Here is a 17,406-nt window from a genome sequence, read left to right on the forward strand (position 1 = left end):
AAACAAGGAACGATGTGCAGTGCTTCGCCGGTCGTTCGAGTACCAGTTATGTAAAAGGTTGCAGCAGCACTTTACACGCCCGAATTTCACGACTTTCTCGCCGTGGTTTACGCAATCCGCGTCAGAAATGTTACGCATTCGTCGGCGCATACATGGTGACTGAAAATAAAACGCGACTTCGACCACCGGCCCCTGAAATCAGTCCGGGGAACGAAATCTGTCAGTAACTGTCACATCGCTAGGAAATAATTAATCACTTGACCATCGTCAATATTCAAGTCAACAGAAAAATACTACTCACAAATTCTGTACGATCTACCATCAAGATACGGTTCGAGTTCTAATTTGAAAAAAGAATAAAGTGACAATCTAATCGGAGAAAGGTGAATTTATTCCAGAATTATACCGTATGACTGTTGCAACAAAAACAAGGTTGAAATGGAATGAATAAAATTTAGAGCCAGATTTTAACGAAAGTTAGGAGATTTTCCGTATGACATTCGAACAAAAACGAAATTGAAATGTAATAAATGCGGATCTTTATGCATTTATTATTAAACATGCTGGAATATAGAATTTGATAGAATTCAGTACGATTTTTATTCGTTTCGGATCTACAAAGGCTGTTCCCATAAAAAATAGTATTTTATTTCATTCCACTTTCTCAAAACTTGTCTACAAAAAGTGGAAATTTCATAAACATCCGCAGTCTAGTAATGAATAAAATTTGTAGCCAGATTTTAACGAAAATTGGGAAACCTAGTATTATACCAATCGGTGTTAATAGAAATTAATTTATAGTTAGGAAAGCATACCATATTCTCACAAGAGATAAATATCTGTGTGGTTCCTGTGTCTGGCAATTAACGCAGGCAATTTTGCATAAAGATCCGCAGTCTAATAGTAATTGCATAGAATGATGAATGGCTGGCAAGAAGTGCAACATTTTCACACATTCTCGTCGCATATAAAATCATGTATGACAAACCCGCCTCGCAGGGACGCGCGATAAAATAGCAATAATTGGCCCTTAAAGGGTGGGAGGGGGACAGCGGCGTTCGATTAGGGGACAGCGAAATAACGAATGGTTGTTTGCGAAAATGAAGAAGAAGAGGAACCGCAAAGCCAATATGATGGCTGGCTCATGTGCGATTGACGAGGCGAAGGGCAGTGGCACATGACCACTTTATGGCACATTTCCGCGCTAAAATAGCAGCCGATCACTATTTCTGGCGCGGAAAGTCAATACAAAGCACGTGCACCACACAACGTGATACACACAGCCGACACAGGTGACAGTGGGAAATATTAGATATTATTCTGCACCATTTTACGATTAATATCCTCGTTTAGCGGAGCTAATTTAACCGATGAGCACAGTGTCCGTAGGTTACGATGAGCTTTCAGGAGCTCATGAAACGCTTAATACCCAGAAAAGATGGAAAAATCTGAATTGAGCAAAAAGAAGGAAAGAATTTGAAGTAGTCGAAAACGGAAATAGTGAGTGGCAGTGTCACAGCATAAGCAATTAGGGTCTGCAACTACTTGTATGTCACTGGCTAATGTTAACCCGAATTCTTATTTGTTACTTCACACGGAACTTTTCCGAGCATCAAAAAAGGAATTCCATTTTCAGCAACATAAATTCAAAAAGGCTGTTTTCTAATATTAAATTCGAAAGTGCTCCGGAGAACATTTACATTCGAAGATGGCGTCGAGCCTGAAAAACGCGACGAGTGTCGTACATTTGAATTTGAAAATCCTGTCAATTTCAAATATTTGAATCCGCCTATTTGAATTTCAAAGCCTTGCAGATTTCTATTATCCAAATTCGAAACTTTGCATGTCCCGTGCGTATCCTCGATCATACGTTCCTACTTGATTTTGTAATCGAATCTGTTGTATATTAATCAGCGTATATTAAAATTTGGTAAGCTCCATCTCGCGAGGAAATAGAAATTGTTTAGCAAAATTAATTTCACCGGAAAAGTGAATATCACAGAATTCTCATTAGATTCGCACGTTCTTCCTAATTCGCCAAAAGCATAAAAATATATCCGCTGACGCCTAATTTCCGTGGCAGCGGGGAAAATTTGCATTCGCGTAAAGATCCGCGTCTTAAGCGAAACGGCGCCCGGCAATTGTCATCCGAGATTATTTACGCGCGTGGAAGCCGCGCGACCAAAGCGGAAGCCGTCCCGATTAATCTCCACGGTAACGACCGGACAGTAAAATATCTTTAACGATGATCTCGCGCGAATAATCGAGGAGTCTGGAGACTCCAGGCCGGTTGTTTTCACGCAGCCCGTTACATGGCGTCGACGAATTAAAATCAGCGAGGCGTAGCTATCGCTCGCGCGAGATTCGCGAGGATACGCGATACTCGGGGTCGCCTTAAGCTCGTTTCACTTTCTCCTTGCGTTCTGGGCTCCCTTCTGCAGCCGCGACGTGAATTTTAAACGGGAGAGACCGGAGGAATTCGCCGGTGAACCGAGCCGACAATTTAACTCGGCCGTTAAGGGATTCCGTACGCTCGTTTAGGTGATTCTGGTGCAACAGGTCCGAAAAATCAATTTTTTTTCACGTGAATCGATAGTACGACATTCGAATAACCTGCTGTCGATATCTTGTAATTTTGTTTCAGAAAATTACGAATTTTAATGAACATTCAAATAATCCTCCTATAGGATTGACCTATTAACCCTTTGCACTCGGCGCTATTTTCATTTCAAAAACTAAATATTTCTTCCGTCTTAGAATATTTTCATTTTATTCATACGAAACTGATCCGATTTCTACATATAATATTTAAACGTTTAGTGATCTATTAAATACAAATTTTGTAATGCAACAAATATTTTGTAATATTTTTTGTAATTTCTTTGAAATAATGCCACAACAATTTTTAGGGGTGCTTCAGAGTCACCATTCGAGTGCTAAGGGTTAACTTGCTATAGATTTCTATTTCCTTGTACAATACTTTGATTCACTCTAGATGAGATAAAAATATGCGTTGAAGCACGTTATTCATTAGTGTAATAAATGTTGGATATTGACATATAGGGGTTCAGAGAAAAATTTGATTATTGAGAGACTGATTTTCCTGCGGCCCGAATTCTCAGAGACAATGGACGGGAAAATGGCTGCCACGTTCTGATAACTCACTTTTATTCAAACAACCAAATATAATAATATTATTCAAACTTTTATTCAAAGTTTTAGGGGACCTAATAAAAACTTGACTCCACGAAACGAGTGTTCGGTTATTGAATGAGGTGTTGTTTGAGCCGCGCAAAAATGTTTATCAAGTTCGACCTAGTTCGAGGCCCAACGATCGGATGCTGGCGATCGATCGGCCGAAATAGATCCGTCTGGAATTACCTACGCGTCGTGCCGCCGGGTATCGGTAATTCACGCGCGAACGACAGACATCATGCGGGTCTATTTGCGATCGATTCGCGAGTATGCGAATTTCCACTTTGAACACAGGCCGGACACCGCTCCGTGCCTCCTCCGCGATGGAATTTAGCGAGCTGTTTGGCGGAACCAATTGTTTGTTATGGTGTTGATGGTTGCATTGATTCCATTTATGACCGAGCAAACGGTAGACATTGTCTCGGCTAAACGGGGATGCTTCTGTTGTCAACTCGGCCCGTGTCAATGATACGAGAAACTGTAAAACATCTTCGTCCCGTGAATTCACCGGCGAATGACGGATACTATGGGACACAACGAGACTGATTGATGCAAATTTTCAAACAGAATTTGTTTAAACACTCCGGTCCTTTAAATCTTACTTTTCACAATTATCACCACCGTATTTATTTTCGTGGGAATTAAAGTAATATAACAACGATTAAAATGCTGAAACATTTATTTTCATTCATTGATTATTCGACGTTTATATTGCAAAATTAATGTGTGGATAGCATCGCAAATACTCAATATCCAGTAATATCGCAATTACCATGTGTTTGCTTAATTGGAAAACCTTGATCAGTTTATTAATATAGATTTCATGTTTTATCGACGAAATGCTTTGCACGATGGTTTCAAATTTTTTTAAATGAAAGGTTTTTGTACAATAGTACTATGCCAGAACAAATGCAAAAAGAACTCGGACTGTGACGTGATGCGAATTTTAATGAATTATAATCTATGCATTTACGCTCTAATAATTATAGAACACGTTTATAGTTGACCTATGCGTAGTTCGAATAATCTCAAAGTGGTTGCTTAGGGTAAAAATAGCTGTTGCTTCTAAAAAAGTAGTAATAGCTATGAAAAAAACAAGTGGTCAGCTCGGACAGTGCATAGGCCACATATATTATCGTTAAAGTAATTTTCTGTAAGCATTCGAATTACAGTAAATACTAGTTTTAAAATAGAATTTAAAAACAGTAATTTGCCATAACAACTTTTAATTCATAATTTCTCTGTCGCTTTAAAAACGACATTTCCTGTCTACCAATAAGGGAAATTTATAGGCACTAATACCATTAATAAAATATTTACCCCAGAAGCTCGAATCCATAAAGACACCATCAGCGCCTCCAATAAAAGTCCTATTATATTTTATATTAATTGCATTGTGCTCCACAGTTTTTCCATTCAATTATCCTGAGTTTAATGGCGCGCCAAAGGCCATATTGCCCGTTCCCGTAACAAATAAACGAATTACAGGCCAAAGCTGGATCGAGCAAATTTGACACGACCACTCGGCCGTTAATAAACTCAAAATGGCGGTCACAAAAGCGGGCCGACGCTCGTGTTACCGTCGCCACCGGTTTACGTTTTTTAAATGACGAAAAATTTACTGAAAAAGAAACTCCTTGCGTTTTATCCGCCCGTGCGGTACGGTGAGTCGGTTGTGAAACGTATGGAAAGGTTAATTAGCCGGGGCCGGTTTTTTCACGCAAAGATGGAACGCCGTACAAAGCAGATGAAAGTGAATCAACGTCCGCGGCCGGGACGAAAATTCCGATCGGCTTAAAAACCCGTTCTACCGAAAAAATCTAGTGTGAAAATTTTATAAAATACAGTCATTCGACGGACTAGAGCACGATTATGACGATATTTTTCAGACCTCTTTGTGCAAGATCAATTATCAGTAAAATCTACAATTACTCGCTTAAGGAAATGTTACCCTAAAAATACAGTTGTTTTATTGTTTAATAGAAATATTGAGAATGCATTTTTTATTCCCGTGTAACAGTTGTGGAACACTATTCAACTGCGAATGTTTCTTTTAATTTATATTACACATAGGAAGGTGCGGCACAATGGCGAAAGCCCTAATGAAAGTTAATCATGCCATTTAACTTTACTTTGAACTTATTAAAACTTTTAACAAGGGAAATAAATTACTTGCTGTGCACAGAGTTTGTATAAAATTTCACTGGCACTAGTGTCGCACAAATTGTTTGACGCAAGAAGTTTTGCTGCATCAAAAATTTCGAAAGCAGAAATTAAACATCTTGCAGGGCCTGTTACATTTTGCAGAAAAATGGAAGAGTCAAAATAAAGTCTCGAAAATTGTTATAAACAGGACGGTGTATGGATTCCACGGAAGAGGAAATATTAAATTGTTATGTACGGAAATATTCGACGATTCTTTTCAGGGCCGTATTGATCGAGCCATTATGTTATGGCATCCGACGTCTTTGAATTATGATTCCCATTACCGTGTCCAGATTCCGCAACAACCCCATTGTTGCGGGACGCGTTCCGCTCAAATTTCGTCCCGTCGTGTCGGTTGTTCGACTAGGCGCACGATGTAGTCATAATTTAATAGCAAAACCGAGAGCAGTCGCTAATTAATTACTAGACGCACATTCTACGCTTTGAAAGACTATGGCGTTCTCTGTCACATCAATCGAAATAGCGCGTATCTTTCATTTATTTTTTAAAATATTACATTTTCTGACTGTACCGAATTTCAGTATTAACTGACCCTGTTCCAAACCATTTTACTTAGAAATAAAAAATTCGGTGAGCACATAGCGTAATGCAATGAATGGTTACATATTTTTGTGGTACAACATAGACGGAGTTTCAAAATGCACCAACAATGGGGTTAATAAAGCAATGAGTTGGGAGGTCGAAGACGTGTTTCTTCGCTAACCCTTAGCACTCGAATGGCGACTGTAAGGCGCCACTAAAAATTGCTGTATCATTTTTCAAAATATTTTATTACATTATTAAAATTGTTTGTATTTAATAAAATACTGAACATTTGAGTACTCTACGAGTAAATTGCACCATTTTCGTATGTATAGCATGAAAAAATATATATAGAATGGAAAATTCTAGGTCGGAAGAAATGTTTCGTTTTAGAGTTAAAATGGCTTCGAGTGCAAAGGGCTAATAGAACTATGAAAAATTTCAGCTGTTATTTTAAAAGATAATTCAGAGATCTCGCGAAATTGGTTGCACTGTGAATATTATTAGACGAGAGAGGTGATGTATTTAGCTTCGTAAATGATCGCGAGCGATGCTTCTTTGCGCGATCGATGATCGTTTTATCCGCCTTCCGTGCGTGGATACAATCAGGTCCGAGGGAAATCGCTCGACTTCCGCACGTCCCCTTTTTTCCCCGAGAGATGAAAGAACTTCGATCTCGCTTCCGATCGTTCCAGCCGGCTAAGGGTGAGGACAGGGGTGCTGGGTCGTTGACCAGAGCCTGGATAACACGTGCGTTTTAAATAGGAAACAACTGCGATCTAACATTAACGCTACCAGCCGCCACAAATATTTATCCCTTGCTCAGAAATAGTTCCATAAAAGATTTTTCGGCCACCCCGTGCAAAACAAGTGAAAAGCACTTCAGTCGATATTCAAGCACTCAATATCATCGAAGTACTCTGACCGGCTCCAACGATCGATTTTTATTCCATCATTTCGCCCAAATCCTGCGCGAAATCTGTTCTTCGAGAAATCGAGTCCGTAGCCGATATTTCTCGTTCAAACTTTCTCGAAACTCCGGTTGTTGATTTTCCCGGACGCTCATTAGTCCGTCGAAAACATTCCGAGTACGATGCCGTCCATTTTTCAACGAGCGTTTGTTCGACCCTCTGCGAGGACCCGTCTCCGAATCGAGGGACGGAAGAACAGAAGAAGAGGACGCCGTGAAATATAGTCGAGCTCGATCCACCGGCGAATCCCCTGGATTTACGGAAGAGGAGCTGCCCGATAAGAGGGTCAGACGTTCTGGCGACGACAGTGGTCGTTTATTGCGCGAGACCACCCCCAAATTCGAACCCCGAGGCGCCGGGGAAACGGGGACATCGTCTTCGGGGTAGATGGACGAACCGCTCGCCGGATTTCGGGTCGTTCCGTGCATAATCCAGCTAATTTCCCAGCCTGGCACTAACGCTTCCAATCACTCTTCACCAAGAGCCACCCAAAAATATATTTATTAACGTGTGTACAAGTACCCTCAAAAACATGTTCCAGAAAATTGATAAATAAATCAGTCCTGAACATCATATGTACTCAAGAAACAATATTTTCATCATTCATATGATATTAACACTTTGCACTCGAATGGTGACTCTGAAGCACCACTAGAAATTATTGTGACATTATTTCGAAGAAATTACGAGAAATTTTACAAAATATTTGTTACATTACAAAATTTGTATTTAAGTGATTACTAAACATTTAAATATTGTATGTAGAAATCGGATCAGTATCGTATGAATAAAATGAAAATATTCTCAGACGGAAGAAAAATTTAGTTTCAGAATGAAAATAGCGCCGAGTGCAAAGGGTTAACAAGTATGTTCACATTTCTTCGATAAGTATTTTGGACAAAATTGAGGTTATCAAGATTACTGTTCGCGCACGAGTTTTTGTATACAGTTTTTACTCGTTATTTGTCCAAAACACGGGTCTAGCCAGGGACATGTATCGGCTAGGAGATACTAATCTTCGATCCACGCCGAACGTAGAAAAGGACAGGTCTTTCACAGGGTACACCTCAGGGTACTGGGGATAGTTCTGGGACATTTATCGCCGAGGCATTTGGGACATATATAGAGTAAACACGGTACGCGTGTCGTTTAAAGGGAAACTGAAATAAAATTGAACAAAGCAGCTCCGTGTTCAGAAGCCTCGGTGTTTCGTCCAAAAATTAGTGTCGAAGAGGATACGTATGAAACGACCTAGGTCAAATCACGAGAAGGGTAAGGACCTGGTCTTCGGGCTAACTCGCTGACACCGCTTCGGGTGATCGTGAGCGGACGTCGGGCGATCTTCGCGACAACAGGATCCCGCGGACGTCAGCGGAATGGCTCAGCCTCTGATTCGGCCGAATCCCGGAATTGATCTAGTTAACTTGTCCGAATCCCTCGGGTCCCCGCCGGGAGCTTATTCGGTCCAGCGAATCGCTCGCGGGCTTGTTATTTCAAGACTGAGATTTGCACCGTCGAAGATTTCAGCTCTGAGAAAATTGCCGCGCTGAACCCCGTTTCACGACTCGAATGTGCTCTACAGGCACCGTTCTCGCCGATTGCCCGCGAAATTGTATTCGGCACGAGCGCTACCGATATTAGATCCGCTCCAAGATTCGTTTTCGTGCTTTAACGAGGATATAGCGAGCTCCTGGGGCGAAATGGCGGCCGAACGAACCCGTTCCAACCGAAATCGAGCGAGATAACGTGGTTTCGGCTATTGTTTTCTCACGGTGAATTTTAATGCGGAACAACGACAGTTTAATTTCATTACTCTGGTCGCCGAGATAACATGATATGCGGGCAACAGCGAAATTCAACGCCGTCTCGGTTTCCAGATTTTGGAATAATTACCTACCGGGAAAATGCACACCTGTTTGACAAAAAGATCGATATTAATATTGGGTCGAAACATCAATTCGGTCGGTTATTTTCAGTATCTTTTCATGTCTTAACAAAGTCGACCACTACAACCAATCATTTATAAAATCGTTGACTATACATAGCTTTCATTTAATCACAATTATCTGCACTTGCTTTGAGTCACAACTGAATGTAATTTGCAAACGAACCAATTTATATTACAATCAATATTTGCTTAAGTAAAAGGGGATTTATCTATTTAGTATAATAATAAATCGGATTGATCTTTCAAGAATTGAGATTTCAAGAAACAGTATTAATATAATAAGTTGCACACTAGTTTTCTCATTGAATTGATACAACCCTTAAACGGGGCGTACTAATTTCATCTTACTTCCAGTTTATAGAATATGAAAGTTTAATTTTCTATAGCACGGATCCCCTGGATAGGAAAATGTTTTCTTTTCTTTTAATTTCAGTAAAGACATTTCGTTTACGGTAAAGACAAACGAGCGAGGTTTACTGTGCAACTCCGTTCAACGCGAAACAGTCGAACCTCCACGTCTCGGAATTAACGAATACGGCCTGAATAATTTAAAGTTTATTTACCCATCCAACTTACATCGAAGCGTGTCGCGAAGTGGCGGTTCGAGTTTACAACCCCCGTTCATCCCCTCCGCCGAGCGCGCCGCCCCGTGAAAACCGTGTGCCCGCGACTGTTTTATCAACTTCCGGGACCGCTAACGAAATTGCTTTCGCGTGGAATTGCACCGAGAGCAATCACTTAGCTCCCAAAATCGATTCAAATATTCGAATTCGAACGGTGCCGCGCAAACAAAAAGTGCATTCCCGTTTTTTTTTTTTTTTTGTAACGTTAAATGTTATCTTTCTAATCTTTCTTTGCAATTGGATATTCCGACGCCAATATCCGCCGTTGCAAAATGAATTTTCGGAATTTTCGAAAATCGGACCTGGCCGGCTGCATTTATTTACGTAATAATTCCGCGTTTGCCTCCTTCTATATTTTATTTTCCGTGAGTGTGCTCGCGCGAACCGGATCGCATTCAAATTCGTTAACTTGATCGTGCTGCACCGTTTTGCCTCCTCGTTAGGTATCGAACAATGACAAAAAGGAAGGTTGAATTTTTTCTATTATCTTGTAACTGCTTTTGAAAATATTCTTCCGCGTCGGTAATTTGATTTTTGAGGTTTCTAACTTGGACCAAGCACTCTGTAAATTATTTCTTTGGGTTCTACAATTTTGTGAATGGCATTATTTTTTCTAGCAATTTTTATGAGACAGGTCTTTTTATAATATTCAACGTAAAATTTCTTTCCGCTCGGTGTCCATTATTTTCGACGTCCATGCGAAAAAAATCGCTCAACAGATAAAAATCGTTCGAAAATCATTCGTTTAGGGATTAATACGAAAAGTTTACAAGATTTTAGCCGATCGAATGGACACGTTCCGAAATACAGCGCGGCGAGTTTTGTTTAACTCGCACAAAAACAGGTGAGTTTACGGATCGATAAACAAATTCTGCACAGCTTCGCGATAAAATGGCCGAATTCGCCGGACGCCTGGCGCGATCGGAAATCTATGGATCCTGTGGATCGTTTGTAAAACGCGATCACAACGTACCGGCTCGCGAGCTCGATTCCTGCAAATTTTGTAATATTTCAAGAATTCGATCAACTCTATAGAATTTGTTCGACAAATTGAAAATCAGAGTTTGTGATATAAATTTTCACTCTTGTACATGCATACCGGAGTTTGCGACGATTATTACTTGTCCGTATGCAGATCAGAGTTTGCGATAATTGTTCTTTCATGGTATTTCACTTGTTGCTCTTATTTCGTGCTCAACTATGGACAATTTTATGCCCTGTATCAGGGGTTGTATTGTTCTCAGCAGAATACCGTGTTATAAAGTATTTTCATAAAAATTGAATTACTGTAAAGAATATTATTTAAATTTCATGTAAATCCTTAAACATTTCCAAGTCGATTATTCACTGCTTTCTTACTGCATCGTTACTGCATCAACGTAAAGGAATATATGTTTAACATCAGTTTATATCCGATAAAGATAAAATTAATTAATGAACCGATCATGAATTGCATGCTCAGCAAATAGAATAAAAAACAAACGGAAAGATAATTTCTACAACAGCTCCCCGCGATTGTGCTTGAAACTCGCTGATCCGGATGATCCGCGACTGATTTCGTTCAGATGATTCAGGTCTCATCGCAGTGATAAACTTCGGGCGTGTAAACCGAGTGTCGGATAAGAGCTTCCGGTGCCCGATTGAATTTAATCCTTCGGCAAAGTCTGTTTAAAAAAGGATTTTCCGAGCGGAGCGCGAGCAGGAACTTTTGCCTGGTGTTACGGTAGTTCGGAAAGTACTCGTCTCGCAAAGATAGCCGATAGCAGAGGTTCAACAAGGGGGAAAGAAAAGTATACCGTGAAGGGATTGCTCTTCGTGGTCGACCGTCTCGCCTAAATCCCCGACTATAGAGGACAGCTTCTCGCGGCGAACCTTTCCGTCAGCTTGTCACCGGCTCGGCATTCGCACTGTGGAAACGCGTGTCTGACAAACGATCTGGCCCCGGTTTCTCGCGCGATACGCGTCATTTTACTCTCATTCATCGTCGCCGAACACAAAAGGAGGATGAAGACACATCCGCTTCGCACTGCCGACGCTCTCCCGATACCGTGCGCTGCCTGTTAGGCTGTTTGTCAGCTGCGAAATTAATCGCGACTGCCACGCAAGGTCGCTGGACGCGTGAAACATCCGTTGAACGAGTTCTAAGCTGGAAAAGTCCAGTGAAGTATTCACAGATAAACGATTACGAAGTTCTGGAACTGCAATTAACCTTGCAGTTTCTCTCATTCTTCGTTCACCGATTCTCAGGTTAACTTTTGCATTATTAGCCAGCAGTTTCGTTGGCCATACCTCTTTTATGAAATATTTGAGCAATTTAGCAGAAAAAGGTCGTGGGGTCTCCGAATATTCTCCGCTGTGTAGTATAACCTTAGGCAACAAAGGGTTCGAGAATATGCCAATATTGCTTTTGCATAAGCATTCGTTTAATCCTGGATGATTAATCCTTCGTAAAAATGGCGATTGGAAACTGCGGATTGCGTGTACTTGCCAAGTGTAAGACCGTGTGAAATCACTTTTCATTACATTTGGAATCCGACACAGCTCTTAAGACAGCAAGCAAAAGTTTTCCCTGATTGAAATGTCTGTGAATCAGTGCATGGAAGCCCGTGGTTGCACAGATTTCCATGGCGAGATCGGTGCAGAAAGCATAAATGACGTCCGGTTGATGAATATTTATCTTCGTGGATTTAATCTAACATGCGACGGCGACCGAAGAAAATTTCGCTGGAGGAAGAAATAGTAGATCATCTCGAAGGACAAATAACCTCGTTGGAGAATAGCCTAATGCCGATGGCCAGTAAAATGGCGGACCTAGTATCCGATCGGCGATGATCGAGTAGCTAAAATTGGATCCCACAAAAGGGAGCTACAGCCCGAACCGAAGGGCTAAGAGTAATCCACAGAGGATATTCGATACGGTCTAGTTTCCCATTGTGAACGATGTTGAATTAGGACAGGCCCTACAATGGATATTCTTGCCAAAGACATTCTATAATACTAAAATTCGTATTGTGCCGCAGACTCGGAACATCTCATTCGTTTGCCTAAGATTCGACGTGCATGCTTAAAATTTACTCGCTATGTGTAAGTCTGGTACAGTTTGACTATTCGATGCAACGTGAATATTTAATAATTAAGGAACGGTAGCAACCTCTAAGACTGCGGCTCTTAATTATTCTTATAGCTCGTAAATAGGTAAGCTTACCGAACTCGGAGCATCTTACTACGTTATATCGAGCCCTACTTATCAATATTTTATTAAATAATTACATCGTTCCCTTAGTTTACCTCTCAATGGCTCGATCATGTAAGAAAGATAATTACTATGCAGCAGAATTTATTTATTTATGACAAAAGTGGATTGGAAAACATAATAGGACTACTGTTATACTGTTTTCAACCAATTCCACTTGAGGAAGAAATTTTTTATTTTGCATAAACATCTGCAATTTAATAATAACCGTAGAGATCCAAGGCACACAAAACTGTGTGAAAGGATGCCAATTACAACTTCTCATTCATGGAATTTAATTGGAGATAATCATGAATTAATGACGGCTATTAATTTGCTAATTATTCCAGTGTTTAATAAAGAGCATTTGCAGGGCATTTTGTTAAAGTTTTTATTGCCTGCTTAAATAAAAATTACTGTCGAGAACATATCCGGAGATTATAGTGCGATGGAAACATTAATATTATAATTATAGGGAACCTTGGTATATCATCAATTCGAAATTTTCGAAATTCTAGAGTTTAATGTAAGCTCATAAATTTTTACTTTAAATTCTCTCACATGCAAGAGTAGGAGTTCTGCAGATTAAAATACAATGAAAGTGGAGATATTACAATACCTATAGGAACATTTAAATTCTAGCGTGTAATATAGGTCTGTAACTTTTTACATTAAATGCTTCAATATTTAACAGTAAAATATAGAAAACTGTCTCTTTGACTCTGAAAATAAATCCAAGATAACAATTTCAGAAATGGTCCAAAAGTGTTGGAAAAATCAGTACAGACTTTTAAGATTATTTTTCCACTTGACAGAGAAATTACGGCGTTAATGTGTTAAATAATTGTGCACTCGAGGGCGAACAAATGGCAAAGGACGTAGCGATATTTATTGTCAGGAGAGACAGTGCGTAAACATTCGCAGTTTACTCGACAGAATCCAGCAAGTGGCACTTTCGCAGTATCGATTAATGGGCCAACGAGTTTCTCGAGCCGGAGCGTTTGTTCAGCCAGTGTGAACGGCTCTTTACGTCGCTTGTGAACCGAGGCAGCAGGAAGTCCCCGCGATAAGAGGCCCCAAGGCGACTCCTTTTCCGCGTTCCGTGTTCCGATTTCGTGGCCCGGATACGTCCGGCTAAAAATGCAGTTTGCCGCGTGATACGCGTCGCCCCGGCTTGCCACCTGTATCGAACCAGTTAATTAAAAGCCGATTAAGGGCGACGCCTTGACGACGCGGTCTCGGTTACGTGGCCGCCGACTAAAGACGCGATCTACTTTGCATTAATCGAGTCACGCGGTCCACACCTCGACTTTGCCACCAAAGGAATCCAGATAACACTGTGCGACAAAACTCAACGCAAATGTCCATCTCCATTCCGTTCCTAGAAGTGTGTTTAAAGGAAATTATATTTTTAGTAATTAGACTATAGATAAAATTCTTTAACAATCTTGATAAGATGAGAACAATGTATCGACATTCTTAAATTCTTCTAATATTTCCACTGTTTCAACCAATCGGAAGTCGCTAGTATTAAACGCGTAAAATACGCAGTCCATTGATAATTAATCTTTTTTTAATTGATAATTTAATTAGAATTAAATTGATAGTTTTAATTGATAATTAGTCTCCTTTTACATTTATTCATGTTACACAAATATTTTTATAAGGCACTTTCGAATGAACTGATTTATTAAAGCATGATGTCCTATACATCAACTTTAATCGACGTGCAATCACTGTTTTCACATAATTGTTTCATGAACTTTTCTGACCAGGATAATATGGGTTATTATTACATTATGAATACGTGGATACATTTAAACAATTTCAATAATTATCACCGTGTAAATGGGCCCTTTTATTTATCTTACTTCTCGTTGCACGATGCAGGAACGAGTACAACACGAATCGGCGACGATATTAATTAAATTCATAATTTACTGACAATTTAAAATGAATTTCAATTTACTGACATTATGAACGCGAGAGATCCTACAGAATCGAAAATCGCGACAATTATTCCAACGGTTCAGAAAATTGTTTTTCCTCGCTCGCTGCTTTACAACAATTTTTAGACAGTGTTATCAAGAATTCAATATTTACGTTCCATTTCGCTTAGGAATTGTTCGATAGGCACAATGTAGAAAAATGTATTTTCTGTTCAGAGGAGCGATAGAAAGGTTTCTCCATCATTAAGAGGTGGTTTATGATCCACGATACTCCAGGATCGAGATCGAGAAACTGTGAGAGTTAACGAGCGATCCGGCGACAGAGATCGAATAATTAGAGAAACCCGGCAGGGCTGACTCCCGCAGTGACTTTCGACAGGGCGCGGGCGTGCAGGCCGGGTACACGACAATAATTATTTCAGCTAATTACTGCAAAATTCGAGCTCGTTAGAAGGGTCGGCGTGTTACGGCGCGCCGGTGAAAACATGGGAGAGCGGTTCGGCGCTGCGGGATTCGCCTGTTTCCGTGAAAGTGTTCGATGCTCGGTGCTGCCGTGTACACCGGTGACACGATTCACTTATTAATCGCCTTAACGAGCGACATTTAATTATTCGACGCGCGTGCAAGTTAATTCTCGCCGGCGGCGCTCGTCCCGTCCGCTTTGCACGTTCGCGGAGCAGCTTTCCAATCGCGAACTCATGCCGTGAAACGACACCACTTTGATTTCAATTTGTCAAAATTCCAACCCGTGATACGGCAAGATCGATCCCATAAATTACACTTATCAATGAGCGAGCCGTTAGAGATTTCATTGACTATAAAACTCGTTCTTTATCGCGAACCTGTTCGATTCGTTGCTAATACGTTCCGGGAACTTTATGCATGATCGCGTTCTTATCGACGAATTTCATCTCGGAACGCGCGGTTCTTTGAGAGCTTCTGAAATATTTTGAACTGCAGCGAAGCCACGTGACTTCTCCAAATCTTTTCCGATCGTTTCGAAAAATGCTTCGATTTTATATTGGAAGCGATAGTTGCTATTCAGCGCGAGAGCAAATCTCTATTTCCATGCGTGAATTTAAGGAGCGAAAAATTGAAATAAAATGTACAGTAAAGTCTTGATCGAAGTCCAATTTTCTGGTCCGCGCTGTGACATAAATCGTGCAGGGCTATTATTTTCTTGTGACCGCGGCGAACGTAGGAAAGGACAGCGCCATGTTTATACTTTGCACAGCTCGAGGTTCTCGGTAAGGCTGCCCCGGTGTTACGTGAACGGTGAAATCGTGTTCAACGTTTGATAAAACGATGCTCGCGTAATCCTCGGTTGCAGAAGTGGGGGAACAAGAGAGAGAGGGGGGGGGGAGAGGGGGCAAGTTGCAGTTCAGGCAGCGCGAATCGTTCTCCAATTAATTAACTCGGACGATTGACAAAACGAGCACCGACAGCCGGCCGGCCGGCCATTGAGAACGGCCGAGGCCGACGGACCCGGCTGCACTTTCGAGCAATTACCATTTCATTAGCGACTTAATTAGTTAGGCGGAATAGATGCGGCCCGCGTGACCGGATAGACCGTGGCGATGCTCAAACGAGGAAGGTTGCTTATTGGGAGCCGGTCGAGAGAGCCGGGATTACCGCTTCGGATGTAATTGAAATCGTGTTAGACGGCCAGATACTTGCTACTGGAAAGTCGGCTGCTATCCTTCCCTCGGATCCCGGCGTACCGTGTAACAGCGTTTATGCGAAAACACGATCGAATCTTACGATCTTAGAACACAAATGCTACGACGCGTTTGATCAAGAAATATTATTATAGCCTACAGGTTTCACCCTTGAATTGTAAAGGGAACATACATTGAAAGTATTAAAAGAAGAAATTAACGTTTACATTGAATTTTGCGTATACAGTGTTTTCTCGATATATGTCCCAAATATCTGACCGATAAAAGTCCCAGAACTATCCCCACTGCCGCGGGTATACCCCGTGAGGGGTCATGAACCGAGTCCTCTAGATCTTCGCTGTCCTTTTCTGCGTTCGGCGTGGATCAAAGAATAGTATCTCCTGGCCGATACATGTCCCTGGCTAGAACCTTATTGTGGACATATATCGAGGAAAATAAAATTGAAGTTGTCAGTTGGAAAAATGCCGGCCCTCAGAAGGTTAAAAATAGTATTGTATTATTTGCAGACAACTAAAATTAGCCTTATATGGTTTAAAGCAATGAATAAATAATAATAGTAGAATTATTCAGAAAAGAAACAGATATTTAGGAACATAGCTCCTATATCTATCAATTACTGCAGACAATATTTATTCTTCATAAAAATCCGCAGTGTAATAATTCTGAAAAAATACATGCAAGCGTGACGAAAGATTTGATAAGGTCAATTTTTTGTCGCCTAGTCGACGAACAAGTATCAGTCGGTTCTTAGGAGTCTGACAACGAGCGTCTTCTTCATTAGTAATTTAAAGCTAACGGGTGGCTTATTGCGAGCCGATGGATTGATCGGATAATCGATACACGCTGTCTGTGAACTGGAAAAAATTGGGTCCAGGTTGCACCCACGGCCGAAAACAGGCATGTGCACACGAGTGCACGGGGGTTGGCTTACAACCCCCTTTACACCCTTGTAACGTCACGGGTGAAATTCATGGCCGATTTCACGCTGAACATGACACCGCACCATCCCCGAAAAGTTTTTTAGATTCCTGTTCATTATTCGTTCGATCTCTGCGGTGATC

The 17,406-nt window shown here is 40.9% G+C and overlaps 1 protein-coding gene across 3 annotated transcripts in view; it reads right to left on the minus strand.

The window, feature by feature from the left end:
* Window positions 1–17,406, minus strand: part of LOC143359956 (ras-related protein Rab-37) — a 138,716-nt gene that overhangs the window by 40,816 nt on the left and 80,494 nt on the right. The gene's annotated exons all lie outside the window — the stretch shown is intronic.

This window comes from Halictus rubicundus, chromosome 12, assembly GCF_050948215.1.
Source record: "Halictus rubicundus isolate RS-2024b chromosome 12, iyHalRubi1_principal, whole genome shotgun sequence".
NCBI classification, from domain to species: Eukaryota; Metazoa; Arthropoda; class Insecta; order Hymenoptera; family Halictidae; genus Halictus; species Halictus rubicundus.